The following is a 26,512-nucleotide window of genomic DNA, read 5'->3' on the forward strand; positions in this document are numbered from 1 at the left end:
AGAAAGGATTTTTTTTCGCCAACTTGGATCTGACCACCCACAGACAGAATTCCCACCAATGGCACTGAGGATCTTTTCATTCATTTCTAACCTGACCAACCCAGTTCCATCAGGGACTCTTAGAATGAGTGCTGCAGCCATATTGCCTGGGTTTAAAATGCAGCCCATTCCTTACAAGGCGTTACCCACCACCTGGTGCTTCAGTTTCTTTATCCTGAAAACGGAGACAGTAACAGTCCCCACTTCATAGGGCTTTGGTGGGAATTCACTGTGTTGGCCCCCAGTGAGGGTCAAGTGTCTGTGTGATTGTGATGATGACAATGATGGTGCTGACACTCACCCTTACCTCCTTCTTGTCCCCCTCCATTCTTCCTCCACCTGTCACCTTACTTCTATGCCAGCTCGTCCTCAATTCCCACAGGAACTTTTTTAAATATTTGCCTTTGAACCTATGTCCTCTGTTTTCAGCCCCTAAACCATGGCAGACAGTGAATTAAAGCCCACTCAGTCAGCAAAATCCATGTTGCTTTCAGGAATCACACCCCCTATCCCCACCCCAGCACTTTTAGTCAGATGTTTTCCACGAGCTGGCGTATTCATCCTGATATTGCTTAGGCCTCAGAACCAGACCATATGTTCAAACCCCTTCCTCCCTGAGTAGGAGTGCTCAAGTGTACTTTTGAGCCAGGAGTCTAGGCTGACCCCAGCCTGGCTAGGTCTCCCCTCTAGCTATAACCAGCAGTAGACCCCTGACTGCAGGACTGGTAATTCTCAGCATCATTGGCTGGAAACTTGCTCATAGAAAACAAAAGCAGGAAGCACAGCAAATCCTGGGCACAGTTCTTTTCCATGAGCATATCTAAGCAAATCCTGTGGCCATGAGGGTGGGTGCAAGGTGTCCAAACTGGATTAAAGCTTCAGGTGTGCACCCTATTAAACTTTTCTCTTATGCCAAAAAAAAAAAAAAAAAAAAAAAGAAAAGAAAAAAGAAAACAAACTCACCATGTGGATTTCTCATCATTAAAATAAACTCCCAAGTAAATAAATCTAGTGGCAAAAAAATATAGTAATAAATAAATGGAGCAATTTTTGCCTGTTTCTTTGTAGTATTTTGTTTACAGTTGCACTGTATCAGTCACACCCCTTTATTCTTAACCAAAAGGTTAGCAGAACTTGCTTCAGTCCTTCCAAGGAATTGCAGGCACCCCACCCTAGTCTCAGAGAGAGGGTTCTTTATGACTGCTCTTTTGGAATCCCAGATGCCCAGGTCCCCAGGTCCCACAAAGCCTGCCTTTGTGTTAGGGGCTTCATTAATTTAAACATCCCCCCAACTCTGCCTCCAATCCAAGTCCCCTTCCCCAGCATACCCAGCACCCCTGCAGGGCACCATGCTGTACCACAGTTTCCAGCTACCCTGGCCAACGTTCAAATCAGAAGTATTGACACCAGCATCCTATGCTCATATAAAGGGACTTCTCAGGTTTGCCCTCGAAGTAGGACAGCCTTTCTAGTGGCCTCAAAGAAGCTATATTGTACTCATTTTGGATTCAGGGAGAGTAGTGTATTCCAGTGCAGCCAAATTTTACTTCTTGGATAAAGGAAGAAGTGGCAGGGGTGTTTACAGACGTGAAAAGCTTTCCCCTTGGGTTGCCTGCCTGTCAGCACCCGTTCTTATCCTGAGGGGTTGCCTTTTCTTCCTGTTTCCTGTGTTGTCCCACAGGAGCATACAACATTCAAGGTGATACTTGCCAAAGTAAAGTGCCAATAAGTTCACAATATAAATCCATAATTACGCTTGCAGTGTGGTCATTTGTGACTCCAGAGCTGTCAGTTTCCTCTCCCACCTCACCAGGTGTCCATCCAGTCAGATGATTTGGGGGCCCCAGAGCCTTCCTGAGAACTGGCCCCAGACCTGATTTAGGGATAAAGCTCTGCAGACACCCAGCCTTTATTCCAAAGTCTAGTTCAAGCTATTGAATGTAGGCCAAGGCCCCAACTATCATGGAGATGCTGCCACCTGCCTCGACCAACACCTCCCTTCTTTAGGTGGGGGTTGTGTTGCTAGTGGATCCTGCTTCAGGGCCTGGAACCTTCTCTTTTCCAGTGTGAATACGGAATCTTTCAATTTGGGGATTGAGATTTTTCCATCCCCTCTTGAAATCCTAGTTATTTAGGAGCTCCCAAATGGAGCTTAGTTCTTCTACCTAGAAAATCATCTGAGCATATTCTCAGACCAGACACAGCAAGGTCATATGCCCCCAAATGGCAAGTGGGTGTGTAGCAGGGTAGTAAGGTCGTGCTGCATGGAGTTATGTCTGAACTCTCAGTGATTTACCACAGCAAAGGTCCCCTTCTTCTTTCTTCCTTTAACATGTGAACTCACATTACATGTCCAATGTGGGAAGCAGGGAGTGTGGCAGGCTCTGGTTCATACAGTCATGCAGGGGATTGACAGAAGCTTCATCATCTTGTAGCTGCCTCATCTGGAACTTGTGGCCCTCTTCAGTCCCTGTTGCAAAGAAGAGAAAATGGTAGAGTCACACACTGGCTCTTAAATGCTTTGGCCAATCAATGACACGCATCACTTTTGTTCACAGCCTATTGACCATATGGCCTCAACTAACTGTAAAGGGGCTGAGGAAATGTTGGGGACGTTGTTCTGGGTAGAGAGGGTGTGGAGGAAATGTGCCCAGACATTCAATGAACAATAAAATTCTCTGTACCGTGAGTGAAACTCAGAGCAAGGGTTTCAAAAGAGCCAAGGCCATGAGTTCTTATGTATTGTCTCCACCTGGGCTGGCTGAGGCCAGGGAGACCCAGAGTGCCTGGGATGGCCTGGTGGGAAAAGCTTTGGGAAAGGGTTCCTGCAGACAAACAAGGCCCGTGGAAGGCCCAGGCCCTCCACCCACCAGGCTCTAGGTTTGACTAAACCTCTCTCCTCTTATTCCATTGATCTCTTTAAATTCCAACACCATCCTATCAATTGATTTCTCAGGAGGAGAAGCAGGATTGAGAGTGAGGATTAATTCAGCTTTGGAAGGACAAAATCCAGAGGAGACATCCGGAAACCATTGTGTCTTATTCCATTCAGGCGCTGTAACAAAATCCCATAGACTGGGTGACTTATATACAATAAAAGCTTATTTCTTAAATTTTGGAGGCTGGAAGTCCAAGACCAAGGTTCCAGAAAATTTGGTGTCTAGTGAGGATCTGTTTCCTGGTTTGTAGATGGCCGTCTTTTCATGGTATCCTCATGGTGCAAGGGTTAAGCAATCTCTCTGGCATCTCTTTTATAAGGCCATTAATCCCATTCATGAGGGCTCCAGTCTCATGTCCTAATCACCTCCCCAAATACTACTATTTTGGTGATTAGGTTTCAACATATGAATTTGGGGGGAGGGGCACAATTATTCAGTCTGTGGCATGCTGAATATGATAGCCTCAAGCCCAGGAGAGTACCCTCTCGAGGAGAGAAAGGACTGTAAGTTGTTTGCTTTCTTCCCTGCTTTTATTCCTCAGCAAATGTGGCTGCTATGGACAATATAACATACTGGTTACAACTGCATTCTGTCTCTAGAACATCTGGAATTGAAGCTTGGCTTGGCCCCTTATTAGCTGTGACCTTGAGCTAGTTACTTCTTTTTGCCTTGGTTTTCTCCTCTTTAAAATAGGGATATTGATAGCATCTGTCTCTTGGGTAGCTGTGAAAATTGAGTTAATATTTATAAAGCACTAGAACAATAATAAGGGTTCTATCAATGTTAGCTGTCACCAACACTACTGTTGTCATCATCATCATCACCATTCAGATATTGTTTTAGGTGTTAGGGAGTAGGTGTCAAGGTCCCTGCTCTCATATATAATGGAGGAAAGGAAAATATAAATAATTAAGATGACAATTTTAAATAGTAATGGTACTAAAACAATAAATCGGGCACATGGAAAATTATTCATCCATTAGTCAGTAGGGAAATGCAAATTAATATCACAGTGCATACCACTGCATAGCTATTGCACTGACTTTTACAGAACTGACAACACCAAGTGCTGGTGAGGGTACAGAGCAAATGGAACTGTCATATGTTGCTAGTGGGAATGCAAAATGGTGGAGCCATTTTGGAAAACAGTTTGGCAGTTTCTTATATACTTAAAAATATGCTTACTATGTAACCCAGCAATCCTGCTTAGGTACCCAAGAGAAATAACTTATGTTTACACAAAAACTTGTATATGAATATTTATGGTGGCTTTATTCATAACTGTCAAAAACTGCAAACAACCCAAATGTCCTTCAGCTGGTGAATGGATAAACAATTAAATACCGCTCAGCAATTAAAAAAAAGAATAAGCCCGGCTGGTGTGGCTCAGTGGTTGAGCATTGAGCATCGACTCATGCACACAGAGGTTGCCAGTTCGATTCCCAGTCAGGGCACATGCCCAGGTTGTGGGCCCAATCCCTGGTAAGGGGCATGCAGGAGGCAGCCAGTCGATGTTCTCTCTCATTGATGCTTCTATCTCTCTCTCCCTCTCCCTTCAACTCTCTCTAAAATTATTAAAGAAAAAAAAATCACCAGCACTGAAAAAAAAAAAGGAATAAAATTCTGATAAAATAACCAACACAAGTAAATCTCAAATGCATAATATGGTAAGTAAACAAAGACAGATCAAAAAACTACATATAGATGATTCCATTTATATCACATTCTTAAAAAGGCAAAACTATAGAGAAGAAAACAGATAAGTGGTTGTTAGGGGCTGGGGGTGAGGAGAGTTGACTACAAAGGGACAGCACGTGGAGATTTTTTTAGGGTGATAGAATTGTTCTATATCTCGATCATGGTAGTGGTTGCATGGCTCTATGCAGCTGTCAAAACTCATAGAACTGTGCACTAAAAAGGATAAATTTTACTGTAGGTAAATTATACCTCAATTAACCTTACTGGGGGAAAAAACTCACTGTGGGATTGTTGAGACACAGAAAACCAAATGATGAGTCAGTCAGTCAGGGTGTGTGACACAGGTAAGGAGGGGCTCCTGCACACACTGTAGTAGTTAGGGAAGGCTTTAAAAGGAGGTACTTTTAGCTGAACCTAGGTGAAGAGAGGGAGCCAGACCTATGAGGATCCAGAGGATGGTATGTCAGGCAGAGAGCAGCAAGGTAGCCCATGTGGCTAGAGCTGGGTGCTGGAGGAGGAGAAGGCAGGAAACAGGTCAGGGGCTTCGACTCTTTTCTGGGCATATATAAAGGAAACACTGAAACACTGATGTGGGTGAGATGCCCCAGGGAGGATGGGGGAGGGCAGGACAGAAAACAGCAGCTGTGCCCTGGCCAGTTTGGCTCAGCAGTTAGAGTGTCGGCCTGCGGTCCCGAGAGAACCGGGTTCGGTTCCCGCTAAAGGCATGTACCCTGGTTGCAGTTTGTCCCCGGCCCTGGTTGGGTTGTGTGGGTGGCAGCCACTTGATGTGTCCCTTTCACGTCGATGTTTCTCTCTCTCTCTTCCTCTCTCTCCTTCCCACTGTATCTGAACAAAAAAATGTCCTCGGGTAAGGATTAAAAAAAAAAAAAAGAAAAAGAAACCAGCAGCTGTGACCATGTGTACAAGTGATGGAGGGGTATGATGTCCCAAGGAGAGGGTGGGTCAGGGAGGACTGGAGCAGGAGGACTGGCATAGGCAGGTGGGGTCCTTTGGGACCTTGCTAAGAGTATTGCAGGTAGTGGTGGAGCATAATCTAGATGTTCTGGGTTGAGGGGTGCTGGAAGTGAGGACATGTAAGTGAAGCTGGAAGCAGCAGTAATCTCAGAGACAATGGGGTGGAGTTGCTTATTTGTTTGTAAGAGTATGTGTGTATGTGTATATGTGTGTATGTATTTGAGTAGGTGTGTGTGTATAGGTGTATAGATGTGTATATGTTTATGCATGTGCATGTGTATGTGTGTGTATGTTTTTTTTTTTTTTTTTGGTACGTGCCCCTAGAGGGAACCGAACCCAGGACTCTCTGGTCCACAGGTCGACGCTCCAACTGCTGAGCGAAACCAGCCAGGACATGTGTGTGTTTATGTGTATGCATGCTTAGGTGTGCATGTGTATGTGTTTGTGCATGTATGCACACATATGTATGTGCTTATATATGTTTATGTGTGTGTGCATGCATGTGTGTACATGTTGTGAACACAACTTAAAGAGTGCGCTTGACCTATGGAGGACAGGTTGAGATGGTGAGAAGTGGGAACTTGGACAAGGCCCTGAAGGCTAGGCCATTCAAAGGGGTTGGGGGACATCAGGGAGAATGGTGGGAGGCAGTGTGGAGCCCCACTGGGCTGGGAGACTGGGATCTGTCTTGGGGAACCTGAACTGAGGTGAGCCCATCTGGGGTAGTAGAAGCTCCATTTTTGCCCACACTAATCTTCCTGCTCCTCCCCTACAGTGCATGCTGGGACCACGATGGACAGGCTGCTGCTCCCTGGGCCCCCAGAGGCCGGTCTATTTGTATCCTGGCACCATCTGACTCAGGTAGGGGGAGAGTGAGGCGGCCTCATCTGCTTTATGCCTCTGTACAAGGTGAGATGGCCCTGGGAGTGAGGATGGAACGAGCCCTTGCCAGGGGAAATGGTGTGTGGGGTGTGGGACACAGCAGTCTCCTGGAGAGGAGCTTCTAGACTTCTGAGAAAGCGGGCCACATCAGCAGTCACGCGTCCTCATCAGGCTACCTCCCAGGGCACCATAAGGCTGGCCCCAGGACACATAATTCCTCCAGCATCCATTTGCTCTCACGTGTTCACTGTCTGCAGTTTGTCCAGGACTTTCATGCACATGCCTACTACGTATTTTGGCTGTGAGGTGTTGCCTCTGTGGGGCTCCCCTTGTGGTCACTGACTTTTTTCTGCCAGAGTCACTGTATTCACTTTGTGTGGATACTTCCTTGAGTGATGGCTCTGACTATGGAAGTTCCTGCTCTTTGCAGGACTCCCCCAGGGAAGAGATACTCATTCCAATGCTAGGCACGGCCCAACTCACCTTTCCACTTGGCTTCTCTGCTGTTCCTCAGATGATGGAGTGCAGGCTGGGCTTGCCAGAAAAAATACAGAATGTCCAGTTAAATTGGAACTTCAGACAGATAACTGTGTTTTGTTTTTTTGGGGGAACAAGTATATCCCAAATACTGCATGGGACATACAATTTAATTAGCTAAATCTGGCAACCCTAGTGAGGGCTGATGCCCCACTCCCTATCCTCCTCTGGTCAGTCTCCCTGCTGGGCCCACCTTGGTCCCCTCGGATCCATGGCCTCCAGTACCTATGACAGGTGTCCTGGAGCCAGGAGTGGCCAAGCTGGCTCCGGCCACAGTGAGTGTCCATGTCCTTATTTCTCAGTCCCACAAGCCATTCCTGCTGGAGGCTGGGGTTGAGAGTGATCTCAGGGTCCTATCTTCCCCTGTCTGGCCCTTAGCAGAGTCCAGTCTGAGGAGGTCGTGAGACAGGTTCAGCTGGGCCTTTGTACCTGTGAACAGAGATGTGAGATGGGCCTGTAGCTGTGAAAGAACCCAGGAATAGAAAATTATTTCATGAGCTTAGAACCCAGAGTGGCCAAAATGGCGGCAGAGTGAGCGGAAGCTACACAGACCTTTTCCCAGAACCAAACTGGAATTACAACTATAACACAGACAAATCGACGGGAAAAAGCAACAGAAAAGCATCTTGCGAGGACCATATAACCAGGAACACTGACTTGATCCTGGTAGGATTGGGAGAGTGTAAGAGGGGGGATGGGAGCCCACAGACAGCAGTGGCCTTAGCTGTGAGCAACGCCCTCAGGTTAAAGTCCCAAGCGGCTCCACAGCACAGAGCCGGGACAGAGGCTAAAAAAGCAACAGCCACTCACCTTGGGCTCCAACAAAGGGAGGGCAGACTGGACTGGAATGGTGTGGGGACACTCAGGATTGGAGGGTGCTCAGAGTTTTTGCTGAGTTGAGGCCACACAGGATGGTGGCTATCTTGCTCCTTCCCAGGGCTCTGGGGAGAGGCAGCAGCCCCTCCCTCAGAGATTCAACCCCACCCAGTGGGCCATTGAAAAGCTAATTGAGGCTCACTAGCATCTGCCCCTCCCTCGGGAAATCCCCTCATGCTGAGCACCTGAGGGAGTTTTTCAATCAACTGACAACCCAAAACTCTTCAAGTAACCTCAACTGCTAGGCTCCAGGCAAAAAGCTAGAGGATAACAGTACCTACCCTGGGCTAGCAAAGTTAACCAGGAAATTAAGACTTTACAGTGGTATTTAATGTGGGTCCTCCCTCACTCATCCAAACCCAGGAGAGGGAGCCAAAAACAGCAGAACACCAACACTCACAGGGAAAACCTGACAGGCTCCAAAGCCCACTGTGATAGCCAAAATGGTGAAACACAGAAACAAAAGCCAAATGAAAGAACAAGAGACCTCCACCAAAGATGAGATCAATGTGGAGCAGTTAGGCAAGTTAACAGAGCTAGAATTCAGAGCCATGATCTTCAGCACGAGTAAGGAAATAGAGATGCTCAACAGCATGAGTAAGGACATAGAGATGCTGAAAATAAACCAATTGGAAATTAAAAAGCACCAAGAAGAGATCAAAAATGACATATCAGAAATAAAGAACACATTGGAAGGTCTAAAAAGCAGAGTAGAGGAAGCTGAGGACTGGATCAGTGAATTAGAAGACAGGGTAGAAAAAATCAACCAATCAGAAAACCAAAAGGAAAAAAACGATTTAAAAACAGGAAGACAGCCTAAGAGAACTGTGGGACAACTGGAAATCTAACAATATTCGCATCATAGGAGTCCCCGTAGAAGAAGAAAATGAGCAAGGGTTTAGAGAATATATTCAAAGAAATAGTGACAGAAAACTTCCCTAATTTGCTGAAGGAAGAAGGCATTCAAGTTCAAGAAGCACAGAGAGCCCCAAGTAAAAAGAACCCAAACAGGCCCACACCAAGACACATAGTAATTAAAATGCCAAAAATTAAAGACAAAGAGAGAATCCTAAAAGCAGCAAGAGATAAGCAACAGGTTACCTACAAAGGAAACCCCATTAGGCTCTCAGCTGACTACTCACAAGAAACACTACAGGCCAGAAGGGAATGGCATGAAGTAATCAAGGTCATGAAAAATAAGGAACTGAATCCAAGACTACTCTACTCAGCAAGGCTATCATTCAAAATAGAAGGTCAAATAAAGAACTTCCCAGACAAAAAAAAGGCAAGGGAATACATTAGCACCAAACCAGCACTGCAAGAAATACTAAAAGGACTGCTGTAATTAGTAGAAGGAATAGGAAGAAAAATAGAACCACACTAAACAAAAATGGCAATAAATAAGTACATATCAATAATCACCTTAAATGTAAATGGATTGAATGCTCTGATAAAAAGACACAGAGTAGCCGATTAGATAAGAAAGCATGACTCATCTATGTTATCTACAAGAGACCCACCTCACAACAGAAGACTCACATAGGTTGAAAGTGAAGGGATGGGAAAAAATCTTCCAAGCAAACGGAAAGCAAAAAAAAAAAAAGCTGGGGTAGCAATACTCATGTGATGAAATAGATTTCAAAATGAAGACCATAACTAGAGACAAAGAAGGCCACTACATAATATTAAAAGGGTCTATCCAACAGGAAGATATAACCTTGATAAACATATATGCACCCAATATAGGAGCAACAAAATATGTTAAAAATCTTCTGGAGGACTTCAAAGGAGAAAGCGACAGCAATATAATCATATCAGGGGACTTCAACACCCCATTGACACCACTGGATAGATCCTCTGGACAAAAAATTAGCAAGGAAACAGAGACTCTAAATGAAGCACTAGACCAAATGGATTTAATAGACATCTACAGAGAATTACACCCCAAAACTACAGAATTCACATTCTTCTCCAGTGCACATGGGACATTCTCAAAGATAGACCACATGATAGGACACGAACTAAATCTCTACAAGTTCAAGAAGACTGAAATCATATCAAGCATCTTCTCAGATCACAATGGCATGAAACTAGAAATCAATTGTAACAAGAACATGCAAAGACATTTGAACACATGGAGGCTAAATAGCATGTTATTAAACAATGAATGGGTTACCGAGAAGATCAAGGAAGAAATTAAAAACTTCCTGAAAACCAATGAAAATGAACATACGCCCTGGCCGGTTTGGCTCAGCGGTTAGAGCGTCAGCCTGCGGTCCACAGAGACCCAGGTTCGGTTCCCGCTAAGGACATGTACCTTGGCTGCAGTTTGTCCCTGGCCCTGGTTGGGTCGTGTGGGTGGCGGCCACTCGATGTGTCCCTTTCACATCGATGTTTCTCTCTCTTCCTCTCTCTCCTTCCCGCTCTATCTGAGTAAAAAATGGAAAAATGTCCTCGGGTGAGGATAAAAAAAAAAAAAGAAAGAAAATGAACATACAACAACACAAAATATATGGGATACAGCAAAAGCAGTTCTGAGAGGGAAGTTCATAGCACTATAGGCCTACCTCAATAAACAAGAAAAATTTCTATTGACTGTCTATCCTCACAACTTAAAGAACAAGAGAGCAAACAAAAAGAAAACCCCAGAGCAAGTAGAAAGAAGGAAATAGTAAAGATCAGAGCAGAAATATGACATAGAGACCAAAAAATAAATAAATAAATAAAACTATTCAAAGGATCAATGAAACAAAGACCTGGTTTTTTGAAAAGATAAACAAGATTGATGGACCCTTAGCTAGACACACCAAGAAACAAAAGAACCCAAATACACAAAATCAGAAATGAAAGAGGAGAAGTAACAACCAACACCACAGAAATACAAAACATTGTTAACAGCTACTATGAACAACTATATGGCAACAAATTTGACAATCTAAGCGAAATGGACAAATTTCTAGAAACACACAGCCTTCCAAAACTGGATCGGGAAGAGATAGAAAACTTGAACAGACCAATAACAACTAAGGAAATTGAAGAGGTCATCAAGACTCTCCCAGCAAACAAAAGCCCAGGCCCAAATGGCTTCATGAGGAGGTTTTACTGAACATTCAAAAAAGAACTAACACCCATTCTCCTCAAACTATTTCAAAAAATTCAAGAAGAAGGAAGACTTCCAAACTCGTTTTATGAGGCCAGCATAATTCTAATTCCAAAACCAGAAAAAGACATTACAAAGACAGAAAACTACAGGCCAATATCCCTGATGAACATAGACGCCAAAATCCTGAACAAAATACTAGCAAATCGAATCCAGCAATACATCAAAAAAATTATTTACCATGACCAAGTGGGATTCATCCCAGAGATGCAAGTCTGGTACAATAGTCGCAAATCAATAAATGTGATACACCACATAAATAAAATGAAGACTAAAAACCACATGATCATATCAATAGACGCTGAAAAAGCATTCGACAAAATCCAGCATTCATTTCTGATAAAAACGCTCAGCAATGTGGGAATAGAGGGATCATATCTCGACATAATAAAGGCCATATATGAAAGACCTACAGCCAACATCATATTCAATGGACAGAAACTAAAAGCATTTCCCTTAAGAACAGGAACAGGACAGGGATGTCCACTTTCACCACTCTTATTTAACATTGTACTGGAAGTCTTAGCCACAGCAATCAGACATGAAGAAAAAATAAAAGGGATCCAAATTGGAAAGGAGGAAGTAAAACTTCATTATTTGCAGATGACATGATATTATACATAGAAAACCCTAAAGACTCCATCAAAAATATACTAAACTTAATCAATGAATTTGGCAAAGTAGCAGGATAAAAAATTAACGTCAAGAAATCGACAGCATTCTTATACACCAATGATGAACTCACAGAAAGAGAAACTGAAAAAACAATCCCATTTACAATCGCAGCCAAAAAATTAAGATACCTAGGAATAACTTAACCAAAGAAGTAAAGGGCCTATTTGCAGAAAACTACAGGACATTGGAAAAAGAAATAAAGAAAGATATAAAAAAGTGGAAGAATATATCTTGTTCATGGATTGGAAAAATTAACATCATCAAAGTGTCCATACTACCCAAAGCAATCTATAGATTCAATGCAATCACCAATAAAATACCAACAACATATTTCACAGAACTAGAACAAATACTTCAAAAGTTCATATGGTACCAAAAAAATACCCGAATAGCCACAGCAATTTTGAAAAAGAAGGACAAAGTAGGTGGGATCACAATACCAGATATCAGGTTACACTACAAAGCCACTGTAATCAAAACAGCCTGGTACTGGCACAAGAACAGGCATATAGACCAGTGGAACAGAACAGAGAACCCAGAAATGGACCCAAGGCAATATGCTCAATTAATAATTGACAAAGGTGGCAAGAGCATACAGTGGAGTAAAGACAGCCTTTTTATATTTCTGACTATTAAAGTAATACTTTTGTTTTTTGTGGTATGTGCCCCTAGAGGGAACTGAACCCAGAACTCTCTGGTCCGCAGGTTGATGCTCAACCACTGAGACAAACTGGCCAGGGCTAATACTTTCTTTATGTTATCTATCTACCTATCTAACAATCCAGGAATATATCAAGCATGCAGTTCAAGCTCTTCCCATAATTTCTTCCTTCCCAGGGCTAAACACTGCTAACTAGTTTGACAGATGTCCTTCCAGAGTGCATTTTTCTATGCACTTACAAACATTTTTAAAAGGAAAAGCATGGGCTCATGCTAGTTATACTGCTCTGTCACTTGGTTCTTTTACTTTCAAATATTGTGTAGCTCATTCCAGAGTTCTTCATTATCCTTTTACACCCATTGATTGGATGGTCTTTAAATTATGTATCAATTATTAATCTTGTTGGTGGCTTTTTAGATAATTCCCAGTGTTTGGCTATTTATAAAACTCACTCAGGGAATCTCCCAGTTTATACATATGTGTGCAATTGTGTCTGAGTCCTTCAGGAATGTTTCTGGTAGTGGACTGCCTGGGTCAGAGGGCATGCACACTTCAAGGTTTAATCTGTATGGCCAGATCAGCTTCCAGAAGGCTATGCCGATTTACCATGCACAGGAAGCCTCGTCCCCTCACCCTTGCCAACCATGAGAATTATCAGCCACTTAAATCTCTGCCAATCTGATAGGTAAAACTGATTTTATTTTCCATTTCTTGGACTACTAATGAACTTGAGCATATTTGTGTGTGCTTGTTTGGCCATTTTACTTTCTTCATTTGTCAATTTCGCCAGTTCATGTCATGCTTATTTTCCTATTCATCTGTCCATTCATTCAGTAGGTGTTTATTGAACACCTACTATATGTTGGGCACTGTTTTGGTTAGGGGCCTAACAGCAAACAAAACTGACACAAAATACCTCCTCCATGGAACTTATACTGTAGTGGAGGAGAGACCACCAAGGAAAAACAGATAAGTGAAATATAGTGTGCGTATGAGTGTTAAGTACTAAGGAGAAAAAAAAATAAAGCAGGAGAGAGATTGTAAGTGTTGGGCGACTTGGATATGGTAGTCAGCCAGGTCTTACTGGGAGGTGGCATTGAAATGAAGACCTGTAGGAAGTGAGAGAATGAGTAATGTGGATGTCCAAAACCCTGAGTCAGGAGTAGGCCTGATCTGTTCAGGAATCAGTGAGGAGGCCAGTGTGGCTAAAACAGGGTGAGTGAGGAAAGAATGGTAGGTATAGTCAGGGAGGATCAAGAGTCAGGTATGCAGGGCATTGTGGTTCACCCTTTTCCTTAGGATGATGCAGGGAGCCATGGAAGTTTCTGATTAGTGACATGACATGATCAGAATTTCATTTTAACCAGATTATTCTGGCTGCTGTGGAGGAGGCCAGGGTGGAAGAAGGAAAATCAGTTGGTAGGCTGTTGCAGTGATCCAGGGAAGAAATGATGGGGCTTGGTCTATGGGGGTCTTAATGGAGGTGGGGAGATGAGGATGGATTCTAGGTGCATGTTCATGGAGCCAATAGGATTAGCTGACAGATTAGATGAGGTGTTATGTGTGAGAGAGGGAGCCAAAGGTCACTGTCTTACTCATCTTGGACTGCCAGAACCAAATACCATAGGCTAGTTGGCTTAAACAATACACTTTTATTTCTCACACTTGTGGAGACTGGTAAGTCCAAGATCAGGATGCTGGTGGACTCAGTTTTTGGTAATAACCCTCTGCTTGGCTTGCTTGTGCTCACAAGATCTCTTCTTTGTGTGCAGGTGGAAAGAGCTCTGGTATCTCTCCTTCTTTTAAGGACACTCATCCCATCATGAGGACCCCACCCTCATGATCTCATCTAACTCTAATTGCCTCTCACCTGAGGACATTTTTTGTTCAGGTAGAGTGGGAGGGAGAGAGAGGAAGAGAGAAAAAGAAACATCGATGTGAAAGGGACACATCCAGTGGCTGCCACCCGCACAACCAACTAGGGCCAGGGACAAACTGCAACTGAGGTACACGCCCTTAGTGGGAACTGAACCCGGGTCTCTCTGGACTGCAGGCCGATGCTCTAACCGCTGAGCCACACTGGCCAGGGCTCTAATTGCCTTTCAAAGGCTTCACCTCCAAATGCCATCATATTACTGTGAAGACTTCAACATATGAATTTTGAAGGCACAACCATTTATTTCATAACAATGATTCCAATGATTTTGGTCCCAGTAGCTAGAAGGGTGGGTCTGCTAACAACAGAGACAGAGCAGAAACTATGGAGTAATGGGTTTGGAGTCGGGGAGCTCCACTGTGGACAGGACTGGCTACTTAATGTGTAGAGCTCAGAGCAAAATGAAAAAGGGTGGCCCTCTGTTTAAAAAAATCATTAAAAATTTCCAGGTGGTGCCCTGGCTGAGTGGCTTGGTTGGTTGGAGCATCATCCTATACACCAAAAGGCTGTGGGTTCGATTCCCAGTCAGGTTGCATATGGGAGGCAGCCGATTGATGTCTCTCTCTCTCTCTTCTTTCTTCTGTCTCTAAAAATTAATAAAAGCATGTACTTGGGTGAGGATTAAAAAAAAAAAGTTTTCCTGTGGTGACAGTGGAGCATTAAACCAAACCTGGGGCCCCCTGACTACGAGGCCCTGTGTGACTGCCCAGGTGGCACACTGATGAGCAGGCCCTGGCTGTGGACTGTGAAGCTGAGGTGCCAGTAGACATCCATATACAAATGTGGAGTTGACAGTTGGAGAAATGAGGCTGGAGTTTAGGGGACAGGTCTGGGCTAGAGATATAAATTTGGGGTCATTAGTATAAAGATAATATTTAAAACCATAAGATTGGATGAGCATCAAGGTAGTAAGAATACATGGGGGAAAAAAAGAAGAACCAAAGACCTAGCCCTGGGGCCTCCTTCAGCTAAAAGTTGGGGAACTGAGGTGGAATCAAAAAGGTGGCTGAGTAGGAGCAGCCAGCAAGGTGGAGGAGAACCAAGCAAGTGGTGTCCTAGAAGCCAAAGGCAAAATATGTTTCAAGTGTGAGGTCAAGTAAGATGTAGCTTGAGCATTGATCATGCATTAGTCCTGGGGAGGTCACAGGTGACCTTGGTTTCAGTGATGGGGAGTGATGTGTTTTGTGAAATGCATCTTACTTGCAAGAGCAAATTGATTTATAAGAGGGTAAGGGATTTACCCCTTTATCTGTATTATGTTGCAAATATTTTTTTTCAAAGTTTTATGGTTCGTTGTTTTTTTGTCATTTAGTTTTATGCCTTTTTTTTTTAACCCCTTAAAAGTTTAAAATTGTCCTATGATCAAGTCTGTCATTCTTTTCTACTACAAAGTTTTGAAAATGTTGTCTTACATTGTTTTCTAGTTATTTATGATATTTAAAAATCTTTAAATCTTTGTTCATCCAGAATGTTGTTATGTGTGTGGTTTGAGGTAGGGATCTAAGTGTTTTTTCCCCAAATGACCAGCTGTTTTGACACTGTTTATTTATTTATTAAAAATTTTTTTTTGCCCTGGCCAGTTTGGTTCAGTAGTTAGAGCGTTGGCCTGCAGTCCAGAGAGACCTGGGTTCGGCTCCTGCTAAGGGCATGTACCTTGGTTGCAGTTTGTCCCCGGCCCTGGTTGGGTCGTGTGGGTGGCAACCACTCGATGTGTCCCTTTCACGTCGATGTTTCTCTCTCTCTCTCTCTCTTCCTCTCTCTTCCTCTCTCTCCCTCCCTCTCTGTCTGAACAAAAAATGGAAAAAATGTCCTTGGGTGAGGATAAAAAAAAATTTTTTTTTCTTTATTGATTTTACAGAGAGAGGAAGGGAGAGGGAGAGAGAGATAGAAACATCAATGAGAGAGAACATCAATTGGTCATCTCCTGCATGTTCCCACTAGGAATTTGGCCCACAACCTGGGCATGTGCCCCAACTGAGAATTGAACTGGCGACCTCTTAGTGCATGGGTCAACACTCAACCACTGAACAACACTGGCCTGGTGACACTGTTTATTGAGATTCTTTCCCTGCTTCTCTGATGTTCCATTACCATCATCTGTTCAGTGTCCCCACAGTCTCATATCTGTCCAGGCCTTGGTGATTGATTCTATTGATCTTTGCCTGGGGAGACATTTGGGAAGTGGAGAGAACCCACAGGCTGGGTGATTGATTGGGAGTAGAGTGGGAGGAGGTGGGAGGTGGGGGAAACTGACACAGTTACCTTTGATGAGGATAGGCAAAGGGAGGTTAGGGACCGTGGGAGCTTTTGAGTATGGAGGGCCTTATCACAATTCTGCAAGGTTGGTATTCTCTATACCCATTTGCAGATGAAGAAAGTGAGGTTCAGCCTGGTTGGTGTGGCTCAGTGGATTGAGCATCGTCCCATGGACTGGGAGGTCCTGGTTCGATTTCTGGTCAGGACATATTCCCAGGTTGCGGGCTTGATCCCCAGTAGTGGGTGTGCAGGAGGCAGCCAAAGGATGTATCCCTCTCACATTAATGTTTTTATCTCTCCTTTCCTCTCTCTCTAAAAAAATAAATAAAAACATTAGAAAAGAAAAGAAAAGAAAAAGAAACTGAGGTAAAGAGAGATAGGTGGAGCTGAAACTGGAATGCAGCTCTCTGGGGGTCATTCTGTGGACCCTAGTAAAGGATGAGGGGAAGGGGGGTTTCAGGAAGGCTAGAAAGGCTCCAGGCACAAAATACTAAACCCCACTCTGCCATTTGAATGGGTCTTGAAAGTTTTCCCATTTCCAAGAGCAACCTGTTAAAACCAATATGTTCCTGGTGGGGAATCACACTTTAAGTTTATAGTTAACATCTGAATTATTAGTAACACCTCTGTAGGGATTAGTTGACAGCCAGCTGAGGACACTGAATGGGGACCAGTGTGATGTGAAGGGGAGGGGGCAGGTTTCCAGAAATTCAAAGCTTTTTTGGGACACTTGAAAAATCAAGGGAGGTAGAGATGGATCCCTGTGGGAGGCAGAGAGGATGTGGAGGGAGTAAGCACTGGCTGGGGAATGGGAGGTAGTGGCAGCTTCTTTGTGGAAACCAGTGGCTGGGCTCATAGACACTGCTGTGTCCTGAGACCAGAGGGGGCTTATCACATTCTGTCTTGGTCTTGGGGAAGAATCAGAACTCAGCCACCTATGAGCTACCTTGGGTCAGCTGCCAGCAGTCACTCAGTGCTGGGACCTGTCTCTGGCACCCATGGACTGGATCTGTCACCAGCTCTGAGGAGTCATAGGAGGAGAGGCTGAGGCATCCCTGGAACTTCCTTTAGTTCTTAGAGGGCTACTGTACCCTGTCAGGGTCAGGGCTCATTGTATGAGCAGGGTCAGAGCTCAGTGTGTGAGCAGGGTTGGGGCTCAGTGTGTTGATCAGGGTTGGGGCTCAATGTGTGACAAGGCTCAAGGTTCAATGAATGAATAGGATCAGATCTCACTATAAGACAAGGGTCAGGGCTCAGTCTGTAAGTAGGGTTAGGAGGGTCTAACACTAGAGGTCACCGGGGTGGGTGGCTGAACTTCTTAGGCTGAAGGAAGACATAGCAAGAGGCCCAGATAGTATCTGGCTGCTTCCTACCCCACTGGTGCATGAGGGCAGGGGAGTGGAAAGGAGATGTGACTGCTTGTCTAAAGCTGACGTTTTTCTTCCAGAGGGGCTTCCTTCTCCCTTCAGTCTGCACAGGACGACTAATCTGTGTCTTTGGGGATATCATGTGTCTAAAAAGGTGAACTGCTGCCCAATTGTTTTATCACTGTGTTGGACTCTGACTTAGTCTTCCTGGGATCCGTGAGCCAAGAGCAGCTCCTACCTCATTTCCCCTTTCCCTCCTGTTACCTATCCTTTCCTTTCTCTTCTCTCTCCCTTCCCCTCGCCTCCTCTGTCAACCAAACCTGGCCTTGTACCCAGCTGCTGGCAGTCAGACCCTGAGTCACCCAGTCACCCTTTCAGCTTGAGGGTGGCCCAGGACCTGGGTGACCTGCAGTCAGACTCAACCTTTAGCTCTTCCCTTATTCTCACCAGCGCATCCTCCCAAACGCACTGCCAGGGCTCAACTAGGGAGGGAGCCTGAGGACGGGGGCAGATAGTGACCAAGTGAGACTTCAGGGAGGGGAGGAACTGAGCTGGTGCCCAGGAGCAGGCTAAGAGTGCTTCAGGAAGGAGACCTACATAAGCAAAGGCCTGGGTCTGTGGGGGTGCTGGGGGTGGAGCCTGTCAGTGAGTTGAGAGAAGGCTGGGAGGTGTGAGGGGTCATACAGAAGAAAACTCCATGGCCAGCTGAAGACTTTAGAATTTATTCCTGAGGCCAGTAGTTTCCAAACTCTTTTTTTCTTCAGTTCAGACCTATCATTAGGAAGCCTAAATGGATTCAATTATTCATTCAGCAAATATTTACTGGGCAGCTAGCCTTCTAGACCAGAGGCACAACTGAGACTCAAACAGAAACTAGTTTCCTGCCCTCCGGGAGCTGACAGTCTGCAGGGAGGCCATGGCTAAAGGAGTAATGGGCCTTACCTTGCCATCTGCTCCCTCTGCCTGATGACCCTCAGGGCATCTCAACAGACGCAAGGGCTGGTTCCAGAAACCTTCTTTCCTTGAGAGACCTGAAGGAGAAGCTGGAAGAGAGGATTCTTTTCTGCTGATTGAAAGCTGGGGGAGGGAGGATGGCAGAGACAAAGAGAAGGTAAGCATGAGAGGAAGGGACAGAAGGCCTCTCCGGAGAGAAGCTTGCTTCCCCTGCACCCTCCCGTGGCTCACCCACTAGGGCATCCTCCCAGGCAGGGTGGCTAACTGTCCTACCTTGCCCAGGACTGTCCAAGTTTCAGCAACTCTCAGTTCCAGGATGGTTGGTCATTCTACCTAAAAGTCTTTCTGCATCTGTGAGGCTTTGACCAGCCTCTGCCCCTGGCCTACCCAGAGGATCCAGTCAAACTGTCTGGGCCTCTGAGAAACTGAGTGTTATGGTGTTGGCCATGTCTGGGGATTGTGGGAAACCACAATGGCTCCCTGAAAGTGTGTTCCTGAAGAAGTGAGGGGCAGGGGCCTTGCTGCCATGGATGAGCTGCCTTCAGGGCCCAAAGGGGACTAAGGCTAGATCCAGCAGGTGGACTTGATTCTGAGGCCTGCCAGGGATCTGAAGGGCCTTGAGGCAGGAAGCAGTGGCAGAGCTGCCTGTACCTTTGTATCCATCTGCCTCTGCCACCAAGTCAGGAAGCCTGGCCTCTCTCCTCAGTTCTGCCTCCAGCTTGCCATGTGACCTTAGAACCTTAGGACAGGTGACCTTGAAACTGTGTCTCAGTGGCCTTGCCTGAGACATGGCTGTGACTCTGGACCAGAGCCATCTGAGGGAGGTTTTGGAGAGCACAACATGTGGCCTGGGCTAATATGCTGCAGTAATATGGCTCTCAGGTACTTGACCTTGGGGTGCCAGCTCTGGGGGCCATGGAGGGTCCTCAGGCTCCATTCTTGTGGGTAGACAGATGTATGAACTAGAAGTTGGAGGCCCTGACCAGGGATATAGCTTGTGAATGTGTTTTCATTTAAAACTTTTTTTTTTTTTTGTAAATTGAGATATAATTTACATACTATAAAACTCACCATTTTAAAGTGTACTGTTCGGTTTTTTTAGTATATTTACAAGATTGTACAACCAACATCACTAATTTCAGAGAACGATATTACCATAAAAAGGAAACCCTGTATCCATTTCCAGTCACTCCCCGCTCTCCGTCCCTCAGCCCCTGGCAATCACTAATCTTCCTGTCTCCATGGATTTGCCTTTCTTTTATGTAAATGGAATCATATAATATGTGGCCTTTATGTCTGGCTTCTTTACTTTAGCATAATATATTTGACATTTATCCATGTTGTAGTATGAGTCAGTATTTCATTCTTTGTTGAATATTGCATTTTATTGATATAACACACTTTGTTTATACATTCATTCATAAACATGTGGATTGTTTATACTTTTTGGCAATTATGAACAATACCGCTATGAATATTTGTGTATTAGTCTTTGTGGGTTGGGCTTATCCCAGGAGTGGAATCTCTGGGCCATAACGTGACGTGAGGTGGTGTTAACACCTTAGGGCATATACTCTCCACTTCTCAAGTCCTGCCCACTTCAATTACATTACCTGCACCCATTCGCTCACTGTCATTTCCTCTGTGGCCCCTACAGGCATCTATGTTTTCAGCCCTTGATTACAGAATAGTGATGGAGGGAAACATAAGGGGCTGCAGGAGCCAGAATAGGCTCCTGACCCAGGGAGGTGGTTCTGGAGGGCCTCCTGAAGGAGATACCACCTGAGCTTAGCTTATGCCCAGTGGACATTTTCTAGGGCAAATGGAGTGAGGGAGAGTGCTCCTGGTGGGAGGCAAAAGAGGGAGGTGTGAATCCCCTCCTCTTTCCCCACTCTGGTGGGCAAGCTCTGTGAGGGGAGGGGACTCCAGGGACCAGCCAGGATGGCCTCTGTCCCTTCTTGCCTTCTCTTTTCTATCTTGTTCTCCTCTGTTGTTTCCTCAGGGAACCGTAAACAGCTTGATGGTTTGGAGAGGAGAGGGGGTATTTGAAGGAGTGAGACAGCCAGTGGTCTTAAGCCCCTGAAGAGAGAACCTGAGGTGAGTGGCTGGGGACAGAGTCCAAGGATCTAGGACAGAGGTGACTCTGAGTCAGGACACTCTGTGTCCCAAAATGGCACCCAATTTTCCAGCACAGGTGAGCGGTAGATGGGCCCCACCAGGTTGGACTAGGCCTGTGGCAGAGGCAGAGTGAGGGCCCAGACCTGGAGTTGCCTCCTGCTTTCTGCTCCACAACCTAATGGGTAATTACACCCTAACATGCACACAGGCGAAGATGAATTTTCTGTGAAGCAAAATCATCTGTGAAATATTCAGGCACTGTTGGCCTCTGCTTCCTAGCCTCCTCGTTGCTGCTACTTGTCTTAACTATAGTTTCAGAGGCCACATGTGCCTGGGAGGCCATATGGGGCTTTTTAGTTACTTCTCAACAGGGAGAAGTTTCCATGGTTCTTGCTTGGCTTTTGGCCTAAGATGCTGCGTGTGTGCGTGTATGTGTGCATGCAGGTGTGCTGGCCTGTTTCCAGCCTATACACATTTATTTATGAACTTGGCTGTGTATGTAATCTGAGTATATGTGTTATATGTGCCTGTGACTGGGATTTACCCGGCAGGCACAGTACCGCTCACAAGGCTGTCTGGGCTGTCTCTGATGGTGCTTCTCCACTGTGCTGTTTTTCTGTTTCTGGGAGTTGCCTCTGAGACCCTCTCAGTGGCTGAAGGGCCACCCTCTGTGTGAGTTCCACCTGTGACTGGCATGGTCTGCAGGGTTTTGGGTGTGGGTTCAAGGCCTTGAGTTCTCACAGGCTCCAAGTCTCAGAGACACCAGGTGTCAGCTACACGTTTGTGTTAAGCTTTGCCTTTCTTCTCTCTGACTTTAGTGTTCGATTCCCACCAAGTTTTTTTTTTTTTTTATCCTCACCCAAGGACATTTTTCCATTTTTTGTTCAGGTAGAGTGGGAGGGAGAGAGAGAGAGAGAAACATCAATGCGAAAGGAACACATCGAGTAGCTGCCACCCGCACAACCGACCAGGGCCAGGGACAAACTGCAACGGAGGTACGCGCCCTTAGCGGGAACCGAACCCCGGTCTCTCAGGACCGCAGGCCGACACTCTAACCGCTGAGCCAAACCGGCCAGGGCTCGATTCCCACCAAGTTTTGAGTGCTTGGTGGGGGCCAGGAGGGTGGGGAGGGTATTTGCTTCTGAGAGTTGATTGAGCTGGGACATGTCCATCCCTTTGTCAGTGCTGCTCAGTCCCTCATTTGCCCCCACCTGTTTCCTCCAGCCCACAAAGCCCCTGTATTTTGCAATTAGGTCAACCTCCTAAAGTTTGCTTTCACATTTCATTCACTCCTCCACATTGTGCAAGATAGGCAGGACTGGAATGATTGTGCCTATTTGGCAGTTGAGGGAACTGAGGTCCAGAGAAGCAGAGATAAGCTTGCAGTCACTTGATGAGCCAGGGCTTTCCACAGGATCACCAGTTCCCCATCCCGGATCATGGATCCCTTGTGCTCAGCCTCAGCCCTGGACCCTGGGTGGAGGAAGAGGGGACATTGCCCTGAGGGAACAGGCCCAGTTGCAAGAATGAATCCATCTGGAGGCCCGCCTTTCTCCAAGTGGGGCTTTTCTCCTCTGTAGTCACTCAGCATTGTCCTAGAGAGATGGCCCCAAATCAACAGTCAGGGAACCACAGAAGGCAATAATATTGATGTCCATCATTGATATTTCCTTATTGTGGCTTTAATTAGCAATTCTTTCACAGCTGAGGCCCAGTCTGGCAGTCAAATGGAGAAGCTCCGGCTTATTCATGTCAGCCCATTAATGTCAACACTGACAAGGCTGACTGGGGTGGGGAGGTGGCTAGAGGGAGGGAGAAGGAGAAGCAGGGGTGAGGGATGAGCAGAAGGTCCACAGCCTCTACTCCTCCACCAGGCACTTGATTTCCTTGAGCACAGGCCACCGAGTGCCTCTTATCCTGTTGTGGCAGAAATTCGGTCAGCGGGAAGAGAGGCTGCACGAACTCAGAGGATTAGAAAATGACTGTTTAATGTGCACTGGTGCTGGCCCAGTGGAGTCACCTCCAAAGGCTGAGCCCCAAACCCGGGTTCCAGCCACCTTTTATACATGATAGCTTCCGGGTACTTGGGGGCCTTCTAGTTCTGCTGTAGTTTAGGCGGTTGGCAGATGTGAGGGGATTACAAAGCCAGGGACAGGGTCTCTGCACTGCCTGAGGGCTGCACCTGGCTTGCCTTCTCACTCCCATCATTTTTCAAGTATAGGGTGTATGTGTCCCGTGTGGCGTTGGCTATTGAAATATTGGTGTCACTTCTGTGTATGTGTTTGCACATACTTGTGCTATTTAGAAGGGGCTAAAGGGATTTTTAAGGCCAGGGAGAGGGTGGCTGGACCAGCTAGTTATGAAGTGGAGAGTCTGTAGTGTGGCATTCAGGGGACATCGGTGAGGGGTGACCTTGAGGCCTGACTGTGAGAGGGATGAAGGAGGGTCAGGGAAGGCCTTGAAAAGGGTGTAGAGAGTGTTAGGCTTTGAGAGGTGGAGGTGAGGCAGGGTCATGGTCTCCTCAGATGAGTCCCCGAGCTGGGCTGGATCTCCATTCTCAGACTGGAGTTCTTGTGGCATTATAGGCTCCTGGACAACCTGCCTCCTCCTGGACAACCTGTGGAAAGGAATTTCCTGCCTCCTTGTCTTCAAGGTTCCTAGCTAGCCCCATTGTAATGTCAATGTAAGAAACATTCAAACCTGTGCCTGTGAAGAATTTTGTGAAGTTATTTGAGCCAAACTTTTGACAGATGCCAGGAAGCAAAATCTCAACCTCAACAGATTGAGATAGTACTCTGAAGAATGGCAGTTTTGCACCTTAATGTATATATTACAATCAAAAGAGAAGATGTAAGTGGGTTACATGAAATCCACTGGTGACAGACAAGGGAGGTGGGAGAAAGCAAGGGGGGGAATCTCTGGGATTGGATAAAAAGTAAAATGACAGACACATTCTTCTTTTACATACGTGGGCACAGGACAGTTAACAGTCAACAATCAACATGATAATAATAACGATGAGGGGATTTGTGGTTTCCCCCTGGTGCATAGGTTGTGCCCTGAGGAGTCTGGAAAAAAGGAAGTTATCCCACATTCTAAAGGTGTGTTACCTTAGATGCAAAAAGAAAAGGCAATAGGCTCCATTAAGTTGAAAACTGACTTTTGTCAGGGAAGTTGCTAGCCTAGGACATGACTACCTAGGACAAATTTCAGACCATCCATTGTGGTTACTTTAGGTCTTTGAGTTTGCAAGTTGTCACTCAGGCCTTCCCTGAGCTTGTCAGGTTAGCAGGTGGCCCCTTTTAGTACACACTCCCTCCATTCTGACCATACCTGGTCCATCCTTCCCCTACTCCCTACAGCCCTAGCCAGGAAGCTGCAACCTCATACTTGGACCCCTTGGTCAAGAGCTAGAGCAGCTGGGGCTTCTGTTGGGAGGAGCAGAGCTGTCAGCATGCCATCCCTCTGCTGACCTGACTGAGTCAGCACACACACCCGAGTCTCAGACCCTGAGGAGTAGGAGCACATACACATTTACATTTGCACATCCTCCCTGACCAATAGGCAAGGAACTGGAAAATATATAATTCAAGCTGTCAGCTGGTTATTAGTTATTATGGTAGAGGTGGCTCTTGCTCACCCCCACCGTCCACCCCCTTCTTCTCTGGCCTCCATTCAGGGCCATGTAGGATTCTGGGCTGGAAGAAGAGCTGGGCAGGGTGCACTGTGGGCAGTGTCCTGGGCAGGAATGAACCATGAAGATTGGGACAGACCGTGGCCAGTGTGGCTCAGTTGGTAAGTGTGTCATTCTGTACACTGAAGGGATGTGGGTTCGAAACCCAGCCAGGGCACATACCTGGGTTTCGGGTTTGAACCCCATTCTTGGTCAGGGCGTGTGCAGGAGGCAACTGATTGATGTTGCTATCTCACATTGATGTTTCTTTCTCCTTCTCTCTAAAAATCAATGAATGTCCTTGGGTGAGGATTAAAAAAAACAAGATTGGGGTAGAATCTAAAATGACCTCTTCCCACCAATAGCCACTGGCCCTTGGATGGTTTGCAAGATTCTCTGGATCAGCATAGCCATTGTGCAGACAGGGAACCTAAAACCCAGTGAAATAGAGGCCCGTGCTGTGTGTGGTGAGGGCCATTCTGTCCCAGCTTGCTCAGCCTCCTCAGGGAAGGGCAGGATGAAAAAGGGAGCAGAGGGTGGGAAAATCAGTGGGCCAAGTGGTGTGGGATCTAGGGTGGTATGAGGATGTGACCAACTGTTTACCCAGCAAACGATGTCTAAGTCCCTGGGCCAGAGAAGGGCTTGTTTCAGCCCTGCCCTCAGAGATGGTGGCTCAGGGTGGGAGGGTGGGGTGGGTGAGGAATTGACTGTCTCATTTGGAATCTCATATGGCCTGGCAAGGTAGGCCCTCTTATTCCCATTTCATAGATGCACAACCTGAATCCCAAAGGGCAGCTTGTCTAAGGCATATGGATAGGGAGGGACAGTGCCTGCCCATAGGGGACACAGACCTGCTTCTGGTGAGAGGTCTTCCACAACAGAACACTCTCATCAAGGAAGCTTGCTTGCTGCCTTGAGGCAGAACTGGGACTAGCTCCTCGGAGAGAGGCAGATACTTATCTTTAGGACTCCAGACTTCCCTGTTTGTTCCCTGTGCTGGCCAAGAACTTCTGCTGTTGTAGACCAACGAGACAGACCAGACTCCAAACTGGGTTCAAATTAAGAGAGCTTTATTGGCCACGCGGCCACTGTCCCATCCTACGCAGAGGAGAGAGCAGCCCCGAGCTCAGGGGGTGGGTTGCTCATATAGTTGTCTTAGCCCCTGTTAAGGAATTTGGATTAGGGTATGCCAGCAAGCAAGCACTACAGAAGCAGATATTTGCAGTTAGGTCTTATGCCTGAGGGAACAATCAGTTTCGGTGTACACAAAGCAATGGTTATCTATACAATGCAGTGGTCATCTATTAGCAGATAGTTCTTGCCATTCCCTTAAAATCCAGGGGGCAAGGTCATGTATTTGTCCTTTACATTCCCCACTGGTCTTAGGGTTAAATCAAATCTTTGATTCTAAAGTTTCTGCAATTTCTTCCATTGTAGCTAGCCTCTGAAAGGGAGTGCTAAGAACCATGAGCTTAACAGCCTGTACTTTTTCTCTCGATTAATTAGGATTGGGCCACAAGTTAATATTAATAGGAGGAGGATTAAGGGGGTCGCAAGGCCAGTGATAAGAGTAGTGAACCATGGGGGCCAATTAAAGAGGTTCTCATACCAATTCTTAGAGGTGGATAGAGCCTGTTCTCGTTCATCTAGTCACTGTCTAACTAATTTTATGCTTTCTCTAATAATACCAGATTGGTTAGCATAAAAGCAACAGGTTTCTCCTTAGGCTAAACAGAGAAGAAATAAACCTGTGGAATAATGTTAGC

The 26,512-nt window shown here is 45.8% G+C and overlaps 1 long non-coding RNA gene across 1 annotated transcript in view; it reads left to right on the forward strand.

Moving 5' to 3' along the window:
- The window catches only part of LOC118636446, a 49,623-nt gene extending 24,765 nt beyond the window's left edge, over positions 1–24,858 (forward strand). The window contains exons 2-5 of the long non-coding RNA XR_004960654.1: positions 6,427–6,512; positions 18,082–18,155; positions 20,958–21,052; positions 24,753–24,858. This is a non-coding gene — a long non-coding RNA (uncharacterized LOC118636446). The remainder of the gene's footprint in view (positions 1–6,426; positions 6,513–18,081; positions 18,156–20,957; positions 21,053–24,752) is intronic.
- The last annotated feature ends 1,654 nt before the right edge of the window (positions 24,859–26,512 follow it).

The sequence above is a fragment of the Molossus molossus genome, unplaced genomic scaffold, assembly GCF_014108415.1.
Source record: "Molossus molossus isolate mMolMol1 unplaced genomic scaffold, mMolMol1.p scaffold_m16_p_1, whole genome shotgun sequence".
In the NCBI taxonomy this organism is placed as follows: Eukaryota; Metazoa; Chordata; class Mammalia; order Chiroptera; family Molossidae; genus Molossus; species Molossus molossus.